Source organism: Medicago sativa, chromosome 6, assembly GCF_051527215.1.
Source record: "Medicago sativa cultivar Bolivia chromosome 6, Bolivia_mono, whole genome shotgun sequence".
In the NCBI taxonomy this organism is placed as follows: Eukaryota; Viridiplantae; Streptophyta; class Magnoliopsida; order Fabales; family Fabaceae; genus Medicago; species Medicago sativa.
The window spans coordinates 1,310,302-1,322,362 of NC_140754.1; the positions used below are offsets into that span (position 1 = coordinate 1,310,302).

Genomic DNA, 12,061 nt, shown 5'->3' on the forward strand with positions numbered 1-12,061 from the left:
ACATTTTTACTAACAACTTCACTAGAAGAATTTTTAACAAGAGTATTACCTCATATCCCGAGCAGATTTGACAAGGTCGTATCATTTTCCTTGAGAGCCGTCTTGCCTTTCCCTTTATTCTTGCAACTTTTTCCTTGACAACTATGTTATCTTCTTGTCCAACAAGAGCAGTGACAAATCCACTTGATTGACTCTGATTGATAGCCTTCTTAGTCTTGCAGTTACAAATCAATAAAAAAAATCAATAAATAAATTATTATTTTTTATTAAATCAAAGAAAATAATTTTTAATCAAAAGAAAAACATGCAACCAACCATTAACGATTTCTTCACAACTTTATGCCTCTTAGTGGGCTTTTGACTTGGTTGACAGCCTTCCGTGAGCCTCTTATTATCATTAATATTTCTTCTCAACCTGGCTGAAAGATTCTAGCCACCTGCAGCAACAACGCCATCAATTCTCGTAAGAGAGGTGAAATTGTGTTTCGCATTACCAAAGGTTGTAATCGGTGCTTTCATATATTTTTTTAAAGAACTAACGATATTGATAATGGCGGTGTTGGAGCATGTGAGATTGCGTTGAGTACCTCACTTAGGTAATGGTATGTTGAAATTGTGAAGTGGTGCACGTCTTTTAGGACTCAGAGACATAGGTTTGGTGGTGTGAGAAACCATTTGGAGGATGAATGTAGAAGAAGAATAGGGTTTAGTGCTTGTTCAAAAAAGAATAGGCCTAGGTCAGTGGTTATATTTATAAGTTATGTTTTACCACAAGGTAGTGTAAACCGATTGGAAGATTGGTTTACAAATTCTCTGGATTCCCTGATAGTTAAATTTACAGGCTGCGAGTTTTTTCGCCAAACTTCCTATGTATCATTTCTGAAAAAGGAGCATCCTGACCATTGACCAAAATGCATAAACATTTTTATATCATTATTATACAAACTCATAGGCAATTCAGTATGGAAGTTACTCTAAGATTAAGAAACTTCATTGAATCCATCCACTAGTAATTGTTAACCCTAACATTGCACTTAAACAAGTGCGCGAACTAGAATTCCATATAAATTATGATAGAAAACCTAAATTAATGTAGTACAATTAATAGATTTACATAAAGGTTTTAGGATCACCTCAGCTACCATAGATTGATTGGAAACTTTTGCGGGTTCATGTACAGCATTATATCGCAGTGCATTGTTTGCCTGGGCCAAACAACAAAGAATGTGACAATGATGCAGATTTTGTCAGAAACTATACGATGCAGAAATATGTATATCACTACCTGATTTTGCCACATGTGATGATCATAGTGCAGAAAAGGTTCATGGCAGAAAAAATCTTGCGCCTGCATATTTGTAGTGCAATGTGGTAGCATAAGATTGTTTGGAATTTGCTGTTAGAAAGAAAAATCAACACAAAATAGAGCTTATTAGCTATAACTATAAGCAGAATACACATAGAAAAAGTTAGTTAAGATAGTCATAACATGATTTACATTACTGACATCTTGTGGCACCATAAATTTGGAGTGTCTGCCAAATGTTTCAGATTCTTCTTTCCCCATCAAGCTCAAGAAACTTGTGAATCAAGTACCTTCATAAACAAATAATTGCTTTTAAATAAAAGCACCAAGATAATTATTAATAATCCTATACTCTCCATGCAATAGAAGTCCAGTTATTGCTTGACTATACACATTAGCAATACCAGATAATGGTTGATCAGGTTTGATAGGTTTAAATTAACTTTGAAGAAACAAAGAGATTAAATAAATGTGCCTAAAGAATTATGAGTAACATATTTCTATTAAATCAATGCAAAATTGAAAAATCTCCACAAACCCAAATCTTATTTCTTTCAATAGAAGGGAAAATAACTTTTTTCTTGCTTGATTCACAAGGAAATGAAAGAGATATTAATGAAGAGAAAGTGTTAAAAAAAATTAGTCGTGCTAACTTGTGATCTAACTGTTTATGTTAAAGAACTCAACTATGTAGTTTTTTAACATGTGTCATGAGGGAGCATGTTAACATTTTCCTTTATTTCTTACACTCTTATCACATCTAATAACTTATACCAGAAAAAACAAGCCCTTGATAATTCCATTTTTGCCCTTCATAAGTGCATTGAAGGGCATTAAGGTAATTTCTTAATAGGTGATTTTTCTTTGTTGACACCTCATGTTATTTTGCCTATATATTTGATGATGTGCTCTTTTCCTTCTCTCTTTCACGTTGCTTTCTTTTCTTCATCTCTCTTCACACAATTTTCCCCTCCCCTGACTCTCTCTCTCGGCCACCCTTTCCCTTTCTAACAATCCACCATTTCTTCATCTTTTCCCCCAACTAAACCAACATGCAAGTGCTTAATCTTGATCCTTGGACCTATTATATACAATCAACCAGCTTAATTCACACTTTCCCTTCTCTCTTTTGGGAAATTTTTGAAAGGTTAGGTTTTGATGGTGGCAGCATGTGTATCCATGGTGGTGATCACGGTTTCAGTTTAGTTTGTTTTGGTGTTAGAAGCAAGGAGAAGTAGGAAAGATTGAAGCAGGGGATGAGTGTTGGAACTGAAATGTAGGTACAAGAAATTGGAAATTTTAGCTTATGATTTTGGGTTTTTACTAATTGTTTGGTTTGGTGTTGCCAAACACAAGTTTTGTGCCCTAATTTTGTGTTTCACTGTTGAATTTTAATTTTTGAATTCATATACTTATATCTATCTCACTTGTGGTGTTTGATTGTTCTTGAATTTCATTAGGGTTATGTTTCATTTGAGTTTAAATTGATTGTTAGAGCAAATTAATAGCTTTAATTGACTAAAATAACCAATTTCATGTGCTTTAGAAACTATTTATTACTTTTGTATACTTTTAATTGAGATTGTTTTATTCATTTTTGTTGTTTTTGAGTGGATTGGTTGGTTTAAATGTTTATGTTTTTTAAGTGTTTGTTTTTGCTTTTTTGGTGTTATAGATTTTCATCAATGTGCCATGGTACTTCAGCATGTTGTATTCAATGTTTAGTCCATTTTTGACACAAAGGACTAAGAGCAAGTTTGTGATCTCTAAGGCAGGAAATGCTGTTGAGAACACTCTACAAGTGAGTATATAATAGTTGTTCCATTTTGGTTTGCTTTTCTGTCATTTATTTTGAACCTTTTACAAGTCACAAATACACTGATCTAGAATGTTTTAGTTGCCTGAGTTTCTCACAGTTTTTATCTATATTAAGACCCCTTTCTACTATTGTTTAAGATTTTGAATTTTCTTCCATTTATTACTTTTGGTATTCAATTTTTCTTTCTTGTCATTTTTTAGCCTGCAGTTGGCAATATCACTTTTTATACGGTCATCACATCGGTGGTCGTTGAATCGAAATCAGATGGTCTAAATTTCATGCTAAATTTTTTTCGCAATGAAATTTGGATCGTCCAATCTCGAGTCAATGGCTACCGATGTGCCAACTGCATGAATGTTTTGAATTGCTAAGAAATCCAAATCCATCAAAATCAAGGTGATATTATCATGATGTGATTTTTTCAAATATGTCTTTAATCAAATGATGCACTTACCATTATCAGCAAAAAATGTTCCAACTTTCCTTGTGTTTCCATTTTGGGGTTTGCTTTTAGAAATTTGTTGTCTTATGTCTTATGGTCAGATTCATTAGACCTGAGGATATTCCTGTTCAGTATGGAGGGTTGAGTTTGGCCAGTGATTTGCAAAATGGTCCCCCCAAAACCAGCTTCTGAATTCACTGTCAAAGGAGGGGAGAAAGTGAATATAAAAATAGAAGGAATTGAGGTAGTAATCATTCATCCCATACCATTTTACTCTTCTCTATGCAGATCAGATTATAATTAGTTCTTTTCTTTTGGCATGATGCAAGTGGTTTGTTTCCTTTTGATATAAAATATTTTTTTCTTAAGATTCTTCCATTTTTAAACTTATTTATTAGCCCTGAAAATTGTATGAATTGGCAATTTGGTACCTAAAATTAACTTAATTATGAAATGGCCCCTGAAATTTAATTTTTTCTATCACATTAATTATGTGCTTATAGCATAAGTGCTTTTGTATAAGCTATTTTCTATAACAATAGTTAAAATACAGTCAAAATATTTTTATATAAATTATTAGCGGTTTTCATAGAAGGACTAATGTGATTGAGAATCTTGAATTTTAAAAGAATCTTTATGAGCAAATTTGTTAAATGACAGCTGGTTATTAACTTATTATACCTACTCTCTAGGATATTTTTCGTTCCGTTCAGGAAGCAAATCGAACAGTTACCACAGTTTAGAAAAATTGAACTGAACCTTTATTGAATTGTCTTGAACCCACTTTTATAGAGATTTGGTGCACCATTTCTGTAGTTTCTATACCAAATTGGGTCATAAAATTGATTCTGTACATGTAATAGTGAGTTTGCTTGATGACATAAAAATTGAAGGCACAGAACTATGTTGGCTTTTTACAATGTTAGAATGAACAAAACATGAAGTTTATGTGGTGACACCAAAATCCATGATACAGAAAATTCATGAGGAAGGAAATTACATGACGTGTAGTTGAACTTATGTTGATGCTATGTTGTCCTGTAAATTTGGCTTCATCGGGTTCTTTCTTGAGCAGCTCAATGCTCTTCGGCTTTAGTTTATTTTTCTAATGGTATTAATCTGCACACGTAATATTTTGCAGTTATTGAAAATGGCCTCTGCAAGCAACTTTGCTTCAAAATGTTTCCTCTAATCTCATTTTTTTACTCTCAAATATAAGCAATCTCCAATCAGATGCACTGTACTGTCTGCTATTTTTTCTATAATGCCCTTCATCAGTGTTAGCAGACAATTGAAATGAGAATGACGCTTAATTTTGCAGACAATTGATATCCATTTTCACTGTATTCTTGGGAACGTCCTTAATTTTTTGTCTGTTGGAGTTTTTCTTTTATTGTTGGTTATTTTTCTTTCACTGTTATTGTGATTTGAATATGAGAATGAGGCTGAATTTCAATAGAAAAAATATAGCATCTCTAACTACCTAACGATTAGTATTCATAAAGTAATCGTATCTTGGCAGATAGTATAGTATAGCTCTTATGAAAAACATGAGCAATATTTGAGACCATGCACCTATATAATAGGCACATAAAACTTTTTGAAAGCAGCAGCTTTGCTTTCTGGTGTCTCAAAAGCGGTTGACTTCACTGCTGTCTCAGAATATATATCAACCTTTTTCTGTAGCTACCTCTTCTGCAGGTTGTTTATAATTTTACATACAGTTCAGTGTCATTACTGTAATATGTGGCTCAGCTGAATCAGAATTCAGAATAACATGTTCTCTATCCCAGCCAACAACCACGATAAATAAATTTATTTACTTGACCATTTTGTTGGCCGATGCAAATTGCTTTGTTTTTGACAAAGAGAGGACCTAGATTCTTGAATAACTAACTGACTAATGTAGCATCTATTTTTGGCAGAGGAAACAATTCAGTATGTGAATTTTGGCCAGACTGAATATGAATGCCCCAAATGCGGAGTCAAAACGTGGTACGACGAAAGAATACAAAAATTAAGACTCTATTAGAATGAATGATTAACCTATATTATGTATCTTTAAATGTTTCCTTGATCCTTGATGGATGATAGTGACTGAATTGGAAATGAATTTGAATTGTTGGGACTAATTGGGATCATTTTGGATGTGTTTTTTTGTACTTTTATGCAGAAAATGTGCAGCTGCAAGGGACACTGTTTGTGTTTGTTTTAACTGAATTTTTACAAGTTTTTATGCAGAAAATCTCATCTTGAAAGTGACACTGTTTTTGTTGATTTAACTGATTTTTTTACAAGTTTTTATGAAGAAAATTATGCAGAAAATCGTTTGGGGCAGCTACTGTGTCATGCAACCGATTGTTGTCCCAGAGAATCATTTGCATCTGTATTTCAAGAAAGGAAGGGTGGGGGAAGATCCAAACGCAGAAGAGAGATTAGAAGAATGTGAGAATGTGGACCATGTTGTGAAAGAGTTTGTCAGGCTCTTTCAGGCACATCTCTAGGAGCGGTGATTATGGCAACTACTCTGGGAACACTGTTATTAGGTGATTGCTCACCGCCTCGAGGCCTCCAGATTACGAAGTCTCAGATCAATGACGAGCAGTAGGCAGTCATTGACTATGTCAGGGATGTCATATATCATAGATACAGTGTCAGGGATGCCTGAAATGAGTATAATACAGTTTACGCAATATAAATTTTTATTTTATCTTCTCTTATAAACCCTCCCCCCACTTTTTGTCGAATTATGCTAACATAGATGAAGGTATTTGCTGCTTTGTAGCACGCCTTTGGAAAACAGGCAAAGAATGTAATCATAGTCCAAATGATAAGTAATATGTCATTTTACATTGAAGTATTGGATCATGCTCATTTTCACAATACTAGCATCATTGGAACATCACTCACACCTTCTGGTTCCCTCTGTCGTATATATTACAATTTTCTTTTCTTAAGCTATTTTGGCTGGCAACAACTTTGCAATTTGTCAAATATCTGGTGTTTTAATAACAACAGATTTTGAACTTTAGAAGAGAGTATAATATTCTTCAAATAAGTGATTGTGACCACTATCCAGAAGAAAAAAAAAGGTAGAGAGATTTTAGTCATCTAATTTTGCATCTTGGTGCTATCATTTATCAAATGATATTGTGTATCAAGTTTATACCTGTAATTTTCCAAACAATTGACGTATAAAATTATTGTCGCTTGAGTGTCGTTAATTTACCCTCTACAATGTTTGTAGAGGCATACCCATGATCCCAGAGGTTTTATTTTTGGTAAGCAAAATAGAATTATACGGAGTACAAGGGTGCTCCAACCCATTACCAAACAAAGTGATTAACCACTTTGTAAACATAGGAAAGGGGTTAATGTCATAGTGTGGGATTAGGGTATCTGGGACTGGGACATAATTAAGTGATATTTTGAGGTGGCTGTTATGTTTCGTGGTTGTTCACCCATTTCAAATTTGAAAGGTGTTTTATATCATCACTCTTTTTTGTCATGGTGATCTCTCTTGAACTTTGTCGTTAGTGCATTATCTTGAAGTCATTGCATTCCACTGTGCTAAACATCTCTCCTTCAGAGAATTTTTTTAAAAAAAATACATAATTCGCACGGGTTTGTAACTAGTTTAATGAGAAAATATTTCGGTCAATACATCTAAATATATTGAGAACTTTACTTCTATCCAAAACTATACTCCTACACTCTTATCACGTTTAATGTGAAAATATTTCAGTCAATACATCTAAATATATTGAGAACTTTACTTCTATCCAAAACTAGACTCCTATAATGTTGATGGATAGTTTCAAGAACATTGATATGCATGATTCAAACTACAAACCCTAGATTTTCTACTTCTTCACACTTATAGTCACTAAACTATTTGACCATGTATCACTATTTTTTTTTTAAAAACTCATGTATCACTTGTGGAAGGGCATGCATATCTCTTTATGGACTTAGCCCAAAAATATTAACTTAAGCGAGAAGAAAAAACCCAAAAAGGAGCTTTTTTTTAAATGGCAAAATATTTTATAACACTTGAAATAGAGTACAAGATGTATAGCAAGTTAAATGTTACTACCTCCGTCCCTAATTATAAGACCCTTTTGAGAAATTTTTTTGTCCCTTTTTATAAGACCCCTTTGCTATTTCCAACTATATTAATTATTTCTTTACATACATGCCCCTATTTATTATACATCTTTTTCTTCAATCAGCAATAAATAATTTGTTGAAAACATAAACCAACCCTCTATCTTAAAGGATAAAATTGTAAAAACAATAGTAATTACAAACATATTTAATACAAATATCCACTATCTTAATTCCCGTTATTTTTTCAAAAGGGCCCTATAATTAGGGACGGAGGTAGTACACTCTTGTATTAAGAGGCAAGAGTACAAACCTAACAACACCAAACCGAAAAAGGAGCATGTTTGATTGCTAAATAATATAGTAATAAGAATTAAATATGTTTTTCTTTCATACAAAATTATATATAAGTTTCATTTTTTGTCGTCATCAAAAATAACATTTTTCTGCTTTTTTAATACCCTAAACATGCAAGCATCCATGAAATCATTGAAAATATGTTGCTCTGATCTAACAACAAAGATTAAAATTTAGATGAAAAGGCGTCTCTTTTCTTGTTGGGATAAAGTAGGGACAAAAAAACCTACTTAACTCTAATAATAACAAGGGAAACCAAAAACTAGCAAAAGAAAAATATTAAAGCAAATTTACCAGAAGTAAAACCGAAGGAGAAGCAAAAGTGAAGTTAACAAGAATATGTTTGTGGAGAAGAGAAATCTTTGTGGCCCTAAAGACAAGTTTGTGAACGTCTTGTGTGTGTAATGTAATATAACCTTGATAATAAACCCTACAGTTTTTATAGGAATTTGATTATGTAAAAAGATGAAAATTTTCACTACGTATTTCGAAAAAATTGGATGTTATTAATTACGTAGATTCAAACTAAATAAAAAAGTTACTTTTGTTTATAGAAAAAACTATGTATAACTTGTTTTTTACCAAACCAAAATGGAATATAATATTTTATGTTAGTTTATAGAAAAAACTATGTATAACTTGTTTTTTACCAAACCAAAATGGAATATAATATTTTATGTTAGAAAAATCAGGTTTTTTACCAAACCAAAATGGAATATAATATTTTATGTTAGAAAAATTAGAACATTATTATCTTTTTTGGTGGTGTCCGGGGATCGAACCCCAGACCTTGCATAGATCGAATCCCAGACCTTGCATATATTATAATTATATTATGATAATTATATTATGCATTGTCCTTGCCAACTGAGCTAAGCTCACGGGGACAGAACATTATTATCATCATCAAACCAATACTTTATATAACATGGGTAACTTTTTATATTCATTTAAATTTTATTATTATTACTACTATTATTAGATTTTTATCTAAATAAATGAATAAAATTAATTCTAATTTTAAACTTGATCTGATTTAAATTTAAGCTTTTAATCAAATGTAGTCTAATGTCGAACTTAGCTCAGTTGGTATGGACAATGCATAATTTAGCTCAGTTGGTATGGACAATGCATAATATATGCAAGGTCCGGGGTTCGAATCCCGGCCACCACAAAAAAAAATGTAGTCTAAACTCTAATAGCAGCAAATAGAAAACATACTAATAGCAGCAAATAGAAAATCCGGGGTTCGAATCCCGGCCACCACAAAAAAAAATGTAGTCTAAACTCTAATAGCAGCAAATGAAAACATTAGTTTCGTAGTCTAAACTCTAATAGCAGCAAATGGAAAACATTATTTTCGTTGTAAATTTTGTAAATACTCAACAACATTGTTTGTTTTTAAAAATTATAAATACCAAATTCTCTGTACTCATCATGTATTTATTTCTTTTTTTTTTTTTGACGTTAAAGACAATTTCAATAACCAAAGTCTGGCAATAAATCAAATGCCAAGACTGTAGAAATACAAAGCGGAGTTTCTTCTACCCATATGCAATCTAAATTCTTAAGAGCATATTTAGCTAAATAATGAGCAGCTTGGTTGGCTTCACGCCTAACATGCAAAAAATTTAAACTACGAAAACTACCCTTAAAACTAATACAATCTCGAATAATAGAGCCAACATAGTTGGAAGATTGTTGGTGATCATTCAACGCTAAAACCACATTAGAAGCATCTGATTCTGCGATAAGATTCAGAAAAGACATGTCTTTTGCAAATTCCAAACCCTTCCGCATAGCTAAAGCTTCTGCAACCTCTGAATCTGGTAATGAACATACTTGCCAACAACTAGCACCAACGACAACACCTTCATTATCTCTCACCACAACACCAATACCCCACTTGTCACCCTCTATCGGACCTGCCGCGTCAACATTAAGCTTATAGAAACCACTAAACGGAGGTGTCCAATGAACATCAGATATTGGCATAATTGGACCTCTACTCAGTGTCTCCACTAACATCGTACTAGCACTCTTAAAATTCACAATAGATCTTTGTGCCTTTTGAGTAATGGCAATCACATCAACATCAGTCCCCTCAAAACATTTCTTATTTCTAGCACACCATATCTCATAACACAAGGCCAAAACATGGATTATAATATCCTCATCGACATCAATAATATTTTTCTCTAACCACTTATGAAAAGGAACATGCCTGAATTCATGCGAATCAAATACCACCCCTAAAGAGGAAGCAAACCATATCTGCTTTGACCAATGACATTCCATAAAGAGATGTGAAATTGTCTCATTATGTTCCCCACAAAGAACACACAGTGGGTCACTGCTTATTCCTCTTTTAAACAGATCATTTTTTACTGGTAGTTTTTCATGTAGAATCCTCCAAGAAAAATGGATGTGTTTTGGAATACTTTTAATTTTCCATAATTTTTTCCACACTTCATGATTATTGTCTTGCATTGAGCTATGTGAGCCATCTGCTGCACGCCTTGCCTTTAAGAAATGGTATGAACTCTTCACAGAAAAAGTAGCTGACCGTGAAGCACCCCACACAAATTCATCTTGCAATTGAGCAAATGAAATTGGCAATTGAAGAATTTGTTGAGCCTCAAAAGGGAGAAAAATTTCATTAATTAAAGGAGCATTCCAACATCGAATATCATGGTGAATGAGATCTGAGACAAACATAATATCACAATTAGGGGGTTTAGGGGACCAAATCTTGTGTCCATTTTGATAAGGAAGCCAATTATCCTCCCATACATTAATTAGACGACCGTCTCCTACTCTCCAAATACCAGCTTTCTCAATAATATCCACTCGTGCTTGCAAGATACTTCTCCATGTATAACTTGGGCAGTAACCTGTTGAAGCTTTCAAGAAGTTGCTTCTAGGAAAATACCTTGATTTCAAACATTGTGAGATCAATAAGTCGTCGTTATGCATAATACGCCAACCTTGTTTAGACAACATAGCAAGGTTAAACTCATGAAATGTTCGAAAACCTATTCCACCTTTCTTTTTTTCCTTACATAATGTCTCCCATTTAATCCAATGAATTTTACGTTCACCTTGTTTGCTCCCCCACCAGAATTTACTAATCATACTTTCAATATGCTCACATAAACTCATCGGAAGTAGAAAACAACTCATCACATACGTAGGAATTGCTTGAACCACTGATTTGATCAAAACTTCTCTCCCAGCAGTAGATAGAAATTTTTCTTTCCAACCTTTCAACTTCTTCCACACCCTATCTTGGACAAAATTGAAAACCTGTTTCTTAGATCTACCAACAAAAGCAGGCAGCCCCAGATACTTTGAATGACACTCAACAGCCTTAATTTGCATCCAACCTTGGAACAAAATTTTACGATCATCAGGTACATTTCGGCTAAAAGAGATTTCAGATTTGTCCAAATTAATAAGTTGACCAGAAGCAGATTGGTAAGTATTAAGAATTTCTTGAATGGTCTGAGAATCTTGAAAAGAATCCCTACAGAAAATGAGGCTATCATCTGCAAAAAATAAATGATTAATTTTTGGGGCTCCTCTAGCAATTTGAATTCCATGAAGGCCCTTTTCTGCTTGTGCCTTATTTAGAAGCCCGGAAAAAACCTCAGCACATAAGATAAATAGGTAAGGAGATAAAGGGTCCCCTTGACGGAGGCCTCGTTGAGGATAAAACTTCTGACAAGGACTTCCATTCAACAAAACAGAGAAAGAAACAGTGGAAATACAATTGAAAATCAAGTTCTGCCATTTCTGAGAAAAACCCATAGACTGAAGCACCTCAATCAAAAAATTCCACTCAATACGGTCATATGCTTTTGACATATCTAGCTTTAACGCCACACATCCCTTCTTACCTCTTCTTTTTTTCCTCATATAATGAAAAGATTCAAAAGCTAGTAAGGCATTATCAGTAATTAAACGTCCCGGCACAAAAGCACTTTGGAATTTTCCAATGATATCCGGAAGAATCAATTTCAACCTATTT

General features: G+C 33.3%; 1 long non-coding RNA gene across 3 annotated transcripts; it reads left to right on the plus strand.

Moving 5' to 3' along the window:
- Nucleotides 1–2,234: 2,234 nt before the first annotated feature.
- LOC146911899 (uncharacterized) lies at nt 2,235–6,059 on the plus strand. Of its 3 annotated transcripts, none has more exons than XR_015014847.1 (5): nt 2,235–2,582; nt 2,982–3,107; nt 3,669–3,811; nt 5,477–5,562; nt 5,741–6,059. It is a non-coding gene; the product is annotated as an uncharacterized LOC146911899 (long non-coding RNA). The 3 variants fall into 3 exon arrangements; XR_015014846.1 differs by having other exon boundaries at nt 5,493–5,562; XR_015014848.1 differs by lacking the exon at nt 5,477–5,562.
- The last annotated feature ends 6,002 nt before the right edge of the window (nt 6,060–12,061 follow it).